Here is a 15796-nt window from a genome sequence, read left to right on the forward strand (position 1 = left end):
CTTATGGATGGTAACACATTATGAAAAGAAGCATTATAATGGTGGTGAAACACTAAATGATATTTTCAAATAATGCCTCTTTTAATGTACTTGTTCCCCAAGGATGAGGGAACAGCCATGGCCCTGTCTAGACCCTCCCCAAGCTTGCTCCATAAATGTAAGAACTCTTTTGTTTTTGCCCCAGGCACATGATAAATGCTTCTGTTATTCATAGGCTTGCACGTGTTTATATGCTGTCACATTGTCATGGGAAGGACAGAAATGGCATGTGAGATTTCCTGAGAATCTTAATTTTCCTATGAGAAATTAATCAAAGCTCTACTTAAGGTGAAAACCTGTAGATTACTACATAAATTCTAAATTGGCAAAATGTTATTTAGGAAAGTTCAGCATATCAGATGAACTGTATATTTCTTTGGAGCCTACTGGCTCCTATTAGCTAGCAGAAAAATGGCATATATAGAGAGATAAACTGTATCTTCTTAGAATTGTATATTTTTATTTTCAAGAATGTTCAGGAAAGATCAAAATTGGGAACTCTGTTTGTAACCATTCTTCTTTTATTCCTATGGCCTGGGAAAATGTGCCTACTTTGTCTTAACTCTAGATTAAAAATATATATAAATAAATCAGAAAAGAACCCAGGTTTTCCACTCCTCTTTGAAAAGCAGGACTTAATAAAATTTTATTCAGGGTTTGATTCTTTACACCAACACACAAGGTTAGATAATGTCCAAGAAGATTACTGCAAGTCAGTAGTCTTTTGCCACGTGTGTTTCATCATTGAGCTTTCACTCCATCCTTGACTGAAGGTCATGCTCTACTAGAAGCAGGACAGTGACACCAGTCAACTCCACGTCAGATCTGCTGCTTGAGGTTTGCAGGATATTCCAATAAAGGTCTTTCAGCTTCTGACAAACCACACTAAAATGGGCTCACCACTGGATTGATGTTTTTATGACTATACTGAAATTTTGGTAGGGTCTTTAAGCTATGCAATTAGCGAGATTCTTGAAATAAACTAGTCTGGATGGAAATGAATATTGGCGGTCATTCATTTTAAAAGAAATGAGCAGTTTGACTAAGTCTTACTGTGGTAGAAAATGACTTGCTTTTCACGCCATCAAAGGCAAAATTGCTGATCAATGGAGAAATGAAATTAGCTAGAAAAAAATCTCCTTTACTGATTGACACTGTTTATAAGAAGACATATTTGTGTTATGTCGCTGAACAAGACAGATATTTTGATCTGGCATCTTAAAATGGAGATGCATTTTCTTTTCATAATCAATTAGTTTTTTACGATTGGCATAAGTAGTTAAAAAAAGGAGATTAAAAATAAATCTATAAGGTACACTTTCCTAAAAAATAATTTGTAAGTCATAACAAAATGTACCATTCATATCCTTCAAATTAATTATTTCATTGATAAAATAAGAGCTGCTTAAAGGCTTGATCAATGCAAATGTGGCATAATTATTGTGTCTGGGAAATTTTTTGTTTACTTAGAAAAAAGTAATATTTGAAAAATTCTCTTACTTATTGATTTTACTCTGGGATATTTGTGAAAATAAGTACATTGATAGTTTATGGATGAAAGGAGTTTCTGCTTAAAATTTCAAGATCGTTTTACAACAGTTTTTTTTTTCTTGCTATTGTTTCTCCATCTCCTACCCCTATCTTTGCTGCCAATTCCTGTGTCCCCTCCCCATTAGGAGTTTGTCAGCTTCGGAGAATTATTTTGCTCCAGAGTCAGCATGTAGTGAGTTGATTATTGTAACATATCCAGAAAGAAGCTTACAAGAGGTATTATATGTGGGACACAAGGATACCTCTAAAGACTCTTTGAGAGGTTGGCTGCATAATTTGTGAGCCCCTTGAAAAATGAAAATGCAGAATTTCTTGTTCACAAACTATTAAGAATTTCAAGATGGTGACAGCAGAGCATTAAACCAAGTGAGGGCCCTTTGTGACTGCACAGGTCATTGCCCATGAAGTTGGTCCTGGCTCCTTGTCCTGGGAGCCTCTTAACTCTTCTCTTCTGTTCAAGTCACTGAGGAACATCTATTCCCTCGTTTGTCATAGAATTTGAGCAGCTGTATTTCCTGTCCCTTCAGTAGTTGGGATCCTTATTTTTGTCTTTCTGTCAATTTTTGATTCATGTGCTGCCTAGAAACTGTCAACAGTATCTTTTTTGACAACTTATTGCAGTACATCTTCAATTTAACCACCTCTTTGGTTTTCTTCTTTTTTTCTGAAAGGAGCTTTTCTCCCATCCTGCCTTGTGTGATCTGGTTCCCACATCCTACTCTTTGTCTTTAATCCAACACTTTTATTGCCTTGGATTGTTAACTGTTCCAGGGGGCTCTAGGATGAGTCACATGTCTTCAGACTAGATGGCAGGACTAGAGAGCAGTGCCAGTGTTCCATTAGCTTCAGGGTCCTTTTTCCCTACTCTCAGGATTTAAGGAGCTCTAAAACCCAAATATGCATTTTTAATTTCTGGATGTGGTTTAGCTCTGAATTTATGACCTCATTTCTACCTTTGTGACCTGGACTAGACACTCATTTAGAAGGAGACTAAATTTCCCTTTCATCATCACCAGAAACTCTTAAGAAAACCCTAAGCTTTGGGCTTTTTGTTTGTTTGTTTTTCTCTCTCCTGGGCTCCACCCAGACTACTCTAGTTCTGTAGATCAGAAAATAATTCTCAAGGAGGAAGAGGAGGACAGCTCAACAGAAGAAAGAGGAAAAGGACATCTTAAAAGAGTAAATCTTAGTTCAACTCCTCAAGTACACAACCCAAACAAGTAAAGTCAAGGAACCAAAGGACACATCAAGGTTCTTTTCAGTATTATCCTTCCTAGCAGATATGTTTTCTCTTCCTGACAATAGTTCAAGGACCTGAGCCCAGGGGGCGAGTGAGATCATTCTATTCCCTCCAGCCCTTTGTGTTCCAAAAGTAGTTCTAAGCATCTAAAGCAACTTCTTAATCCCTCCCAGTAACCGGATAAGTTAAGGCAGGTAGCAATAATCACTTTTCATTAATAAGGCAGCTGAGGCTCAAGTGACTTAGTTGATTTTTCCAAGGGCACAAAATGAATTTGAAAAAATTTTTGAGAACTCAGAATTCTCAAATGCCCAATTAAAAAATCTTAAAAAAAAAAATCTTGCCATATCTTGCTGCTGGCATCAAGATGTTTGCCACTAAAAAAAAAAAAAAAGAAAAAGAAAAAGATACTCGTCACTGTTGATGTCTGTGTTAATCTGTCTAGATTACCGTCATCTGGGTCTCTAACATCATTTGCTATATTTTACTCCTTTCCTTACTCATCATTCCTAAACATGGTAATCTTTACTTTATATCCTTGTAATTTTTAAAAATGAATTTTTTCAACATTTGAGGTTAATTCTTTGATATTCATTTTATCAATAGTGGGGCAATATAGCAACTCATTACTACAATTTTAAGCTGAACCAATAACTAAAGTTTCCATATGTGGCTGGATGCCACATATGATCTCTCAGAGTTGCCCTTAATACTTCTTTGCCCTGAGCTTTTGTTTAGCATTAAATATCATCGTGCACTTAGATGGGGATCTGAAGATTGTACAGTTGCTTAGTTACTTGCTTTTTTCATTGCTTCCCATTTAAGCCAATGACTAAATGAACAATTAGGACTTGGGTTGTGTGAGAGATGTGTTTTATTTGGCATGGACCCTAATGATCAGATAATGAACTGCTTCATTCCTATCAAGAGGATATTCTAAAGGATGGTTTCATTTCTTAATGCTGACCCTCACTCTGAGAGGCAGACTGCTCTAATCATGATAGTTAATGACCAATAAGTGGCCATTTGTCACATTTTCATTCTTTATTCCAGGCTTCAGCCAACCTCTAACATAAAGAATTCAAACTATGATGAAATGCTTTAACAGGTAATGATGAGAGAGATGATGAGAATTTTTAGGGCAGTTCATGCTCCATATGTTCTCTGTAGTAATCAAGTTGAAAAATAGTAGTTTGGTTCCGAGGCACTACACAATTTGATTCACTGGACATTTATTGACTACCCTACATGTACCTCATAAGAGCAGAAAGAGAAATGAATATCAAGGCACAAATCTCTGCCTCTCATAATTCAATAGTAGGAAGTTAAGTTCTAATCAAAGTTTAAGTAAATTAGGTTAAGATATACTTGGTTACTAGATTTGTGTGCAGAAAATATAAATTCAGAGGAAATATCAGAAGTCTCTAGAAACTATGAAGACCTTTAAATTGTGTCTTCTGTACCCTTGGCTTGTGCGTACTTGACTTTGAATATAAACATAACCCGACATTTGGAAAGTTCACAGTTAAATTGTGGAAGTTCATTAACTGCATGATTAAAGGTGATTAAAGGTGTTTAAATTTCCATAATCCATTTACAAGTTTTATCCATTTAAAATCTCTAAATTAGCAGTTTTCTCTGCTTCTATGATTCAGGTCATTGCACCTTAGTTGAGCTAAATGTTTAAGTGTTCCCTGTAAAGAAAGCAAACGAAATTTAAATATCTGCCGTAGGAATGTCAAAATAGGAAATTAACCAGTAGTCTGAATACAAAACTTCCGTTACTCTTTTATTTCATCTTTCCCTCCTCATCACCATATATAATTATAACTGAAATAATAAAATTTTGTAAAATATTTCCTTTTAAAATAACTATGTATAAAACTTAGGTCACTTGGATTCCTTTGGCACATAGTATTATAAATAACAAAGGCACTACAATAGGGTTATTTTCATTGTAAACTTTAGTTGGAAGATAAATCATAAGAAATAATGTAGAATATATGGTACATAATATCCAAGTGAAAAATGACATAACATTTTATTTTAAAATACTGTTATTAGAATATTTTCTCTAATAATTTATATTTTATGCTATTGATTAGCTAGAACAGTAGGATAAGCATAAGTGGAAATCAAAATTACATTGATAAAATGCAAAACATTATTGGTCACCAAATATTAATCTCTCTAAAAGGGGTTTTGGTAATAAGAGAGAATGAACAGTTTGTAACTTTTTTTTAAAAAAAGTAATTAAAGTTACGAAAGCATCAAGATAAAATTATTATTGACTGAACTTTAAGTTAACTTTTGTAATGCTGATAAGAACTTTTTGATTCTTTAAAGAAGTATTTATTTAGTGTCTATTGTGTGTGTCAAACTTTGTGGAAGGTACAAATATCTCTCCCAAGAATCTTAAAATCTAGTTTCAGAAATGTCAACATAAGTAACTACGATAGTTGGTAGAACACCAAAGACCCATAATCGAGATGCAGAAAAAGTAATATGAATGTTGAAAGGTGGGAGTATCACTCCCAACTGGTGAGATGGGAGGTGAGTTGAATCGCCAAAGATTCCACAGATCAAGTGGCACTGCACCGAGATGGATCTTTTAGGGATAAGTCAGTAGTAATTCCCCTATAGGAATGAAGGGAGTAGTGACATTCTGCCTGACTGAGACATGGAGGAATTGAAGATCAGGAGCTGAAAAGTTTTGGAAAATATGTGTGTGAGTTTATGTATGGAGAGCCTTGAGTGCCAAGTTGAAGAGAATCCTTTGATTCTATTCAGTGAATATATATCAAGCACTTTACTCTTTGTGTTGTGCTAAAATCTGTAGATATTTTAAAAAATCCAGGCAGCAGGGTCTTTCTCCTCAGGAAGTTCACTTTGTGCATTTTGTAGATGCCATAGATGTCCGGACTGGAGTAGGTTAGATGGATTATTGGATACTTTTGGTCAGAGGAGATCTGGGCTATGATTTGGAAGTAATAATTTGAAGGTGATATGTGAAATAAATCAGAATGGAGAAGACTTGGGCAGTACACCCTCAAATGTCAGCTGTCCCAATTTTATTCAGTTCTGAAAAGGACATCTCTTAAAAGAAGAAAATGAAAAATACCAAATTAACGTTTGCAGGCTGGTGTGGAGGACAATTCTAAGTGGAATGAGGCTTATTTTCAAGAATCCCACGTTAATGTTCTAATTTCATGTAAGTGAAGGTACTTCTGACATGGAGTAGTCACTAGAATGATTTATTTCTTTAATCTGCACAACTGCATTTACTAATGAGGGCAGAGGCACGGTGGCAGACCATGCAGGTACCAGTGTTCTGCCCTCACAGGTGATCTTCTCAGCAGCCCAAGATCACAGCAAGAGAAAATAAGTGATGCCAAGTTCTTGGGTGAGAGGGGAGAGAGTGTTGGAGGAGAGGAAGAAGGAGACTTTGTTGAAATTGAAGAATGGAATAAATTGGTAAAAAATTAATACAACAGTTTTAGAGCAAAGGAATATGGCATACTTTTTTTTTCTTAACCATTTTATTCACGTTATAGAGGGATTTCTTTTTTGTTTCTTTTTTTCCAATCATTAGGAGAATGGTTGAGGAGTACTGAATCCATCACTACTTTGATGACACAGTTAAGATTCCAGATTCACATTTCCAGGTACCAAGAGTTCCCTCTAAATGCCACTATCAAGTCAGCCTTCTTATACATTTCTTTCTACTGAACGCAGCAATGCCCATTGGTATCTCTGAAGCATAATCACACCTTAGGTCAGTATTCCTCCAGGTAAAGCAGCTGTTTGGAACTGAATGCTCCCCTTCTTTTTTGTCTTATAAACTGAACTGCATCTTCGTACTTCATTCCACATTCAATCAAAGCAAGTGCGACCAGCACAGGTGCCCTTCCCAGTCCTGCAACACAATGCACTGCAACACAACAACCTGGCTCTTCATGAAATTTGGTTTTTAGTAGGTTTAGCCAATCGTCAACTATCTGATTAGGGGGTGGTGCTCCATCATCAAAAGGCCAATCTAGAACGTGGATTCCTTCTTTTTCAACTGGTGCTTTATCATATGTAGCATCACAAACTTGAACCAAAGTTGTCACTCCATACTTCTTAAATTCCTCTGTGAACTTGTTGAGGGTAGCATTGGTAGGGTTGTGGGTTATCAGAAAACGCATGTTCTCATAGGAGATCTCCACAGGGGCTGGACGGTTCATTATGGCAAATAAAAAGTGTGAGCATGCGTGTGTGAGTGTGATGGGGAAAATGAAAAAAAAAGCAATAAATCTTGAAATGTTTCACAGCAGAAAACATTAAAAAGACCACTAAAATGCCTATTATCGATCAGTGTTTCCTCTATTCAACTTGTTTATTCTTTAAGAAGCTTCTCCCTTCAAGGTAAGCAGAAATATTTAGAATCCACTTGAATCCAAATTCAATTTGGCCCTCAAAGTCTGCTGATGGATACCTTCGGACTCCAAAAAAATCCAACTACATACGAAACTTAAGCAGCCTTTACTACATTTAGGCACTAGTGAGACAAGTTAAAAGAGTAGGTCGCTTTCCACTTTTGTTTACTTGATGCTTAATTTTACTGGAGTCATTAAAAGGTATATGCTTGCAATAAAAAAAAAAAAAGCCAACTATTTCTGAGGCCAGTCTCTGTCCAGAGTGTTCAAGGCAATGTTAATTATGGCACATAGAACCTCCAAGCTCACTTGTCAGCGGAAACGCTGTGCTGAGCCTGGCAGAAGTCTGCCCTCATGCTCAGAATAGCCATAAATGTGCAACGTATATTCCAACGAAAAACGCTGGCGAGCTGGGGACTGGGCATTGAAGTCCAGCAGCGGCGGGAGCGGTGACAGCGACGCCCCCCTCCCCCCTCCAGCCTTGGCGTGCAGGAATATGGCATAATTTAATGCTAAATTATTGCTCTAAAATTCTGCTGCTGAATTATTAAAGTAATATGACTTTTCTCCATATGCTAGGTAGAATTCTAGGATGTCCCCTAAGACTCCTACTCACTGAAGGGCATGTCCTGTGTAGTTCCTTCTCCTTAAGGCTAGATGGAACTTCTGAGTATGAGGATGTCTCCCCCATGAGCAAATTAAATCGTAGTACAAAAGTGAAGGGATTTTTGCTGATGTGATTATGATTCCTCTAATTAGTTGACTTTGAGTCATTCAGAGTTCTGAGTGAGCATGAACTAATCAGATGAGCTCTTTAAAAAAGGGTCTAGAAGTCAGAAATGCTCTCTGCTACTGGATTTGAAGAGTAAGTCACAGTGACTTATTCAACATTGAATTCTGCCAATGACCACATGGCTTGGAAGAGGATCCCAAGCCTCAGATGTGACCGTTGCTCTGGCTGACACCTTGTTTGCTGTCTTGTCAGATCCTGAGCAGAGGCCCAGCTAAGCACAGTCCAGACTTTTGACCTACAGAAACTGTGAGATAACAAATGTTTTTGTTTTTTCTAAGTTGCTTAATTTGTGGTTATTTGTTAACACAGCAATAAAAATTTAACATACTCCTCATTAGATAGGTATTCTGAGGGCGCAGGAGAGTGGGGATAATATATATGGAAAATATGTTTACTAAAAATTGAATGAAAATCCATTGACAATTCTTAGTGGATTACTTAACCTAAAAATATTCAGGCTAGTAGATTTCTTTCCCCTACATCTGGCTCTTACTTCTAAGAGTTAGGTATAGTTTGGGACAGAGCAGTGCATCAAGCAGGGCATAAAATGGCCATGTGATACTGTGTCAGAGAAAAAAATATGCCCCTATTTATCTCACTTGATTATCACTGGGAAATTATCATTGGTTTGCTAAAGGGAGGAAATGGGCTTATTTTGGTTAGAACTAGACATGGATTTGTTGACCATCAGTTAATTGTTAATTTAAAGCAAAACTACATGACTCATTCTATGTCTTTGTTTCTATCTGGAAAATATTAATATTTTCTTTATATTCACTGACGAATGTGATTAAGAACTGAATCAAGCATTGGTGTATCATAGAGACATAGAAATGATGGTCATAAGTTTTATGCAAGTGTAATATTTGTGGAGAGTTCTGCTCCCTTCCCTCCCAGCTTTCTTGTTTGATTCTTGGGATAATAGAAACTGATTCTTGAAAAGGATGAAGAAATTAACAAAAACACTGTAAGCAGAGTAAAGCTCCAGAGTTATATTAAGAAACAATTTAGCAGTCTTTAGGAAGGAAGAGAAAATAGGGTGGTTCTCTATAGGGTAGCACATGGAATTCGGTTATAAGAAGTGCTTCAATGCAGCAGTAGAAAGGTTTATTTGTCCATAAATGTGTCCTCAGCAGGATGAACTTGGAAAGGCTGCTTCCTTCACCCATTCCTTCTGAAGCCTGGATTTGAAGGCCAATGCCTCATTGTAACAGTAAGGAGTGGAAATCAGATAGTAACAGAATCTCTCAAAAACTGACTGAGAGGAGATAGAGGATCCCAAGAAGGGAGGGCAGAGGAGTAAGAAGGCGGGGAAAAAAAAAGAGGGAGCAATAGAGAAGACATACCCTAATGTCCTCTGATGAACATGTTTTGTATTGTCTACAGAAGAGGAAACAAAGTTTGGCATTATTTTCTGGACTCTGTGTATTTGATCTTAGAATTTTAGAACTCTTTGGTAATGAAGTGTATTTTTAATTCTTTCAGACATTAAGGGTGTAGCTATAAGGTTATACTTCTTTGTTCATTAGGATTATAAGTGTCTGGAGAATGTGTAAGTCAACAAACAGGATTTCAAGTAATTTTATTATTAAACTACAGAGTTTATATCTACATGCATGTATGTAGATATGAACAACATATAAATCTGCAGCATTTCCTAGCAAATTCTTATACATAATGCATATTATATCATATTAAACAAAATCATAAGAGTTCAGCAATAGTCTTCTGTATTCTAGTAATTATATGTTTGCCTTGCCCTCAAATCATCCTGAAATTGCCAGGGCCTAATCACCTCTGAGCTCATTATCTGGTCGGCTCATGGTAGACTACAACACACTGTCTTTGGGAGTTTTAAGGCGGAAGTTAATTCCTTCTTTTCTCATGTGAGGGAGTGGAATGATTCCTACACTATCCCTTCAGCTGCCTGGATGGATGTCTCCTTAAGCAAAAATGGAATCTGGAGGAAAGAAGTTGTGGAGAAAAGTGAAGGGGAAGACTTTACAGTAATCCCATGACCCCATAGTGAGAGGTTTTCTTTGTCCTCATCTACTATGTTCCTTACTGAATAATATCCAATTCAGTATTTTTCATCCTTATGGGGAATTAAAATTCACAAATCATTTTTACTGGGATTATGGCATTTTAGGGTACAAAGTATATACATGCACACTTTCATATTCAGTTAGCTTTATTCAGCTTAAAGTTTCTCATTCTCTTTATTGTTTTCCTACAACCACAAGTTGACTAGCTGTGACCTTTGGGTCATTCTAAATTTGGGGGATAACACAATTGTACTTCTCATCCTACCTAAGCAGAAGCACTAAAGGTATTTTTTTTAAAACATTTTTTTCCTATTGAAGTATAGTTGATTTACAATGTTGTGTTAGTTTCAGGTGTACAGCAAAATGATCCAGTTATACGTATATATATATATCTATTCTTTACCAGATTCTTTTCCCATATAGGTTATTATTATAGCATTGAGTAGAGTTCCCTGTGCTGTACACTAGGTCCTTGTTGTTTATCTATTTTATACATAGCAGTGTGTATATGTTAATCACAAACTAATTTATCACCCCCACCACCTGCTAAAGGTATTTTTTTTTTTTTTTTGCAGTATGCGGGCCTCTCACTGTTGTGGCCTCTCCCATTGCGGAGCACAGGCTCCGGACGCGCAGGCTCAGTAGCCATGGCTCACGCGCCCAGCCTCTCCGCGGCATGTGGGATCTTCCTGGACCGGGGCACGAACCCGTGTCCCCTGCATCGGCAGGCAGACTCTCAACCACTGCACCGCCAGGGAAGCCCTAAAGGTATTTTTTTACCACATAATTTGTCCTGAAAATGCAGAGTACTTTCTCTTTGGTCTCTATTATTTTATGACAAAAATATTATCCTTTAATTATCTGTATGTGAATTCATTTATGTATTTTGCAGAGAGATGTGAATGCAAATGGTTCTAATAGAGCCAGATCAGTGGTAACAAAGGCACTGAGTTCTTCAGGAAACTGAGGATTGAAAAGCTTGAAAGGCTGAGCTTGAAAGGCTGAAGGCTATCTGAGGCCTCTGACCATAGAAAGTTTATCGTAACTTCTTGGCTCACCTGCGCCTTTAAAAATTCCTTTGTCCTTTGTCTAAAGTGGTATCTAGTGTAGGGCCATGACTTGCACTAATCATCAACTCTTCCTTTAGAATCTTAACATGTAACTTCTTCTAAAGAAATTTGGTTCCCCATGCTCTCCATGGCTCTCTGTTCTCTGCTCAAACCCAATGTGTAAAAATCATGAGTTTCTAATCACAATCTATCAGGAAACCACTTAAGACAAGTTTTCCTTAGACATTTATCTTTCAAAAGGAACACCAGGATATGATATAAATACACCTGTTACTATTATTGTGTGGTTATTCAGACTCCTGTCAGCCTTGTAGTTTTATTTTTTAAAATACTGTATTTTTGAAGAGGGGAAAAAAAGCTCACCACACAATTAGTAGGACAGTATTAATCGGGATAAAGGGATTTTTGAACTGCGTGAAAGGCTCTCTTAAAGCTGATGTCCTTTTTTACAGTTCCATCACTGACTTAGTTGAAAATGTGGAAAGCAGGCTCATTAAAAACATGGATGATCAAAGCTTGAAGAGGGAATGGAGATATTTAAGGACAGAATTAGGATTTCAAGAAGATGAATGATGGCTAAAATAATCAAGTGGAAATATTATAAGGATATATGTAAATGCTGAACTTGAGCTCTAAAAGTCAACTGCACAAATACAGGTTAGGGCAATACCTGGCTTGAGAGCAGGTGAGCAGGTGTTCATCAATACTAATTAACAATAAAGCAAAGCAGGAAACAGAATAAGCTATGGAGTTTCCATTTAAGCCAACAATATGATATGTTCTCTAAAATAGCTTATGTAATCTTACCCTACATAATCTTATTAAAAAAGAATAAAACATCCTATGTAAATATATATATTTCTGTAAATATATTTATGATTCATGTGTGTTGATATAAATTGTAGAGTGAGGCATGTGAAGCCATACAGATAACAATTACATTGGCTAGCTTAGGGGACTTAAATTTTTTTTTTATCCAATCCTGTTTTAAGAATTTAAAATTACAATTACAGTATATAAAATAAAATAATGTCGGGCTTCCCTGGCGGCGCAGTGGTTGAGAGTCCACCTGCCGATGCAGGGGACACGGGTTCGTGCCCTGGTCCAGGAAGATCCCACATGCTGCAGAGCGGCTGGGCCTGTGAGCCATGGCCACTGAGCCTGTGCGTCCGGAGCCTGTGCTCCGCAACAAGAGAGGCCACAACAGTGAGAGGCCCGCGTACCGCAAAAAAATAAAATAAAATAATGTCAAGGGTACATGGAACTCCTAAAGAAGTAAAAATAATAATAGCAACAATAACTATATTCCTGTTGTGTAGCAAACTACAGTTTATGTAATAAATTATTTTATTATTAATTAAAATTATTCTTTAATTTTAATTGGTTCCTTACAACTCTATAAGATAGGTAAGGTAGGACTTCTTTTACTTCTAGGTATTAATGCAAACTCAGGGAGGCAAAGTGATTTAATTTGATCTGAGTTCCAGTGGTCATAACAATAACACAAATATGTCTTTCCAGAAGCATTGCTGTGGATGAGTCAGAATAGCATCCAGAGGAAGAAAGGCCTGGTTTGGTATTCTGTGTTGAATGTATGCATATCTAAATGGGAAAGTATAATATACAGTGTAAAATAATATCTTAGCATATATTTTATATAAATAATATAATAGAAAATAATGCACTGTAATGTAATAAAGTTAGAGATTTAATCATATATTCATTTCATTTAATGTTTTAGTAGGCATATTAAAAAACTGAAATTCATCAAAGATAAACATAGAAAGTGTGCTAACATTCTAAAAACCATGGCTTAGGAAACTAACTTGAAGGAACCAAGAAATGGTTTTAAAGAGCAAGCTCCAAAAGAGTCGGGATCATTTCTGTAGGCACAGAATAATTATTTGTTCAATGACATAATTTCTGTCATTATTTATTTGAAGAAAAGACATTTGAGTTATTTCAGAGGATAGTCATAGAAATAAGAGCTGAAAGTTATATTAAGACAAATTCCAGCTATATTCATAGAAAGAAGAAATTTCTCATGACCAATGCTTTTTTGAGGCTTTTAAAAGTATTTGGGATCACTCCACTGCAGGAGTCTCTTAATTTTAAGTGTCTACATTTTAGTTTAAGTACCAAAACCTGTTTTGCTAACAGTAGAATATTTTTCAGGTAAAGAATAAGCCATATACATCCAATAATTTTCTATTGAAACTTGGACGATTGTCAAAACTTATAAAATAATTTCCATGACCTCAAGGAAAGACTAAATAATTCATTGTGCTTTTGAACTGAAATATGCCATGTCAGGAGTAGGCAAGAGTGGACTAGGATTAGAAGTTTGTGAACATAGACAGTATTCAAAAATCTTAATTTAAAGAAGTCCAACTCCTCAATTATCTAGGTATACTTTCTTCGTCTAATCTTTCTAATTTTTAATGTGAAGTGGCCAAAAGGAAAAAGGACCATAACTGGAGGAAAGCTTCATGTTTGGGTTGGAGAGTGATTATGGATAACATGCATAGTAGACTTTGTTTACTGGGAGAAAAAAAAGTTTTGATGACATATCAATAATTGTTAAATTTCATTTTTACAGTTTTCTTGATTATGGATAAATCCACTGAGTTTTGAGTATATCAGGAAATTGTATATGGGATACTGTTAGTGGGGCTTCATGTCACCTTTCAGAAGAACTGAATTCAGAACAGTGCAATATGCTTTAAGCATGTAATAGATCTTTTTTAAAACTTTTATTTGTTTTGGCTGTGTTGGGTCTTCGTTGCTGCGTGTGGGCTTTCTCTAGTTGCAGCGAGCGGGAGCTACTCTTTGTTGTGGTGCGCAGGCTTCTTATTGTGGTGGCTTCTTTTGTTGCGGAGCACGGCTCTAAGCACGCGGGCTTCAGGAGTTGGGGCACGCGGGCTTAGTTGCTCTGAGGCATGTGGGATCTTCCCGGACCAGGGATCGAACCTGTGTTCCCACAGAGCCAGGGTACAGGCACTTGATGCTTTCTATAACTTCTCAGCATGTAATAGATCTTGATAGTCACCAAGAGAACATATTTTTGTCTTTCTTGTTTTAAAATAAATGGCCTATTTTTTCTTTGATGATCAGTTTATTTCTTAAATATATATCAAACTAAATTGATTTTGTTGAGAGTTAACCTCATTATTCAATTCATTTAAGAACAAATCTGTGAAATGCGAGTTAAAAAGTAACTTGAAATTTAAGACAAACAATACTTATGCTGACAGATATATGCATTATCAAATTTTGGAACACATTTAAAAATCTACAGATTAAAGTACAGCAATTTATGCATGAAAGACAGGCCAGAGATCTGATTTTTTGGAGCAATAAAAATATTTATTTTGTAAATTCCAATATTATATATTGGATTATATATTATATATAAAATATATATATGTGTAAATATATGTATATATATATATTTGGGGATGTAGAAGGGTTATAGACTTATTTTCTTAGGACATATTATATAATAACTTAGAAATAACTTTTTTGATCAAGTAGGTATAAACTCAAGGTTCAGGACAACTTAAAGTTTTGTGGTGGGTGTATTTCATACATATAATATATACTAAAAAGTGTCATGGTAAATATAAAATGTGAACAAAACTCTTGCAAAAAATTAAAATGAATGTTTATAGTATTATAGCTTGTGTTTCTCACTAGTATTTACTGAAGTGAATGTGTTACCTGATCATTGCTTCAGTGTTTATGATTAATTGAAGACTCAGCTTGCCTGTCTGAATGGGGAAATTTTGATCTTTCTATTTAGCTTGTATTTCCGGAAAGGTACCCTTGTATCCCTTGCCTACTTTCATAGACGAAGAATGGCCTTCCGAGGCTGTACAGAAGCAACAGAACAGAATTCATAACTATGACTTTCAGAGTAATATTGTGTCTCAGGGGGCAATACAAATAACTGACTCATTTTCTGACCAGACTAGTTGTATGGTAGGACAGCAATCTTTTACTTAAAGTTTCTCCATCTAAAAAAAAATGGATATATCATGAATACCATTTATCTTTCTGGGGATGAAAATAATTTACAGGATATGTTAGAGTACTTTGTAAGTGTATAATGTTCTGCAAATGCTCAATAATTAAGAGAACAGCTCATTTAAAAATATAAATCAAGTATCTTAGAGGAAGAAGAATTGCAGGAAAGAAACCAGGCAAAGTGCCACTGTGTCAGTGCTCTCGGCAGATTGTCTAGCTGCAGCGAGGTATGGTAGTTTTTATCAACTCCTCCTTGCAGCATAAACCTGGCAGACACCAGATTACCCTTTTTTTAAAAATTTATTTTTGGCTGCGTCAGGTCTTAGTTGCGGCACGCAGGATCTTTGTTGAGGCGTGTGGGATCTTTCATTGCCCCGCGCGGGCTCTTCCTTGTGGTGTGTGGGCTTCTCTCTAGTTGTGGTGTGCAGGCTCCAGGGCGCGTGGCCTCTGTAGTTTGTGGCATGCAGACTCTCTAGTTGAGGTGCGCAAGCTCAGTAGTTGTGGCGCATGGGCTTCTTTGCCCCTCGGCATGTGGGATCCTAGTTCCCTGACCAGGGATGGAACCCGCCTCCCCTACGTTGTAAGGTGGATTCTTTACCTCTGGACCACCAGGG

General features: G+C 36.5%; 1 pseudogene; it reads right to left on the reverse strand.

Moving 5' to 3' along the window:
* Window positions 1–6396: 6396 nt before the first annotated feature.
* On the reverse strand, window positions 6397–7443 carry LOC115845176 (protein tyrosine phosphatase type IVA 2 pseudogene; annotated as a pseudogene).
* Window positions 7444–15796: the final 8353 nt, after the last annotated feature.

This window comes from Globicephala melas, chromosome 3 (genome assembly GCF_963455315.2).
Source record: "Globicephala melas chromosome 3, mGloMel1.2, whole genome shotgun sequence".
NCBI classification, from domain to species: Eukaryota; Metazoa; Chordata; class Mammalia; order Artiodactyla; family Delphinidae; genus Globicephala; species Globicephala melas.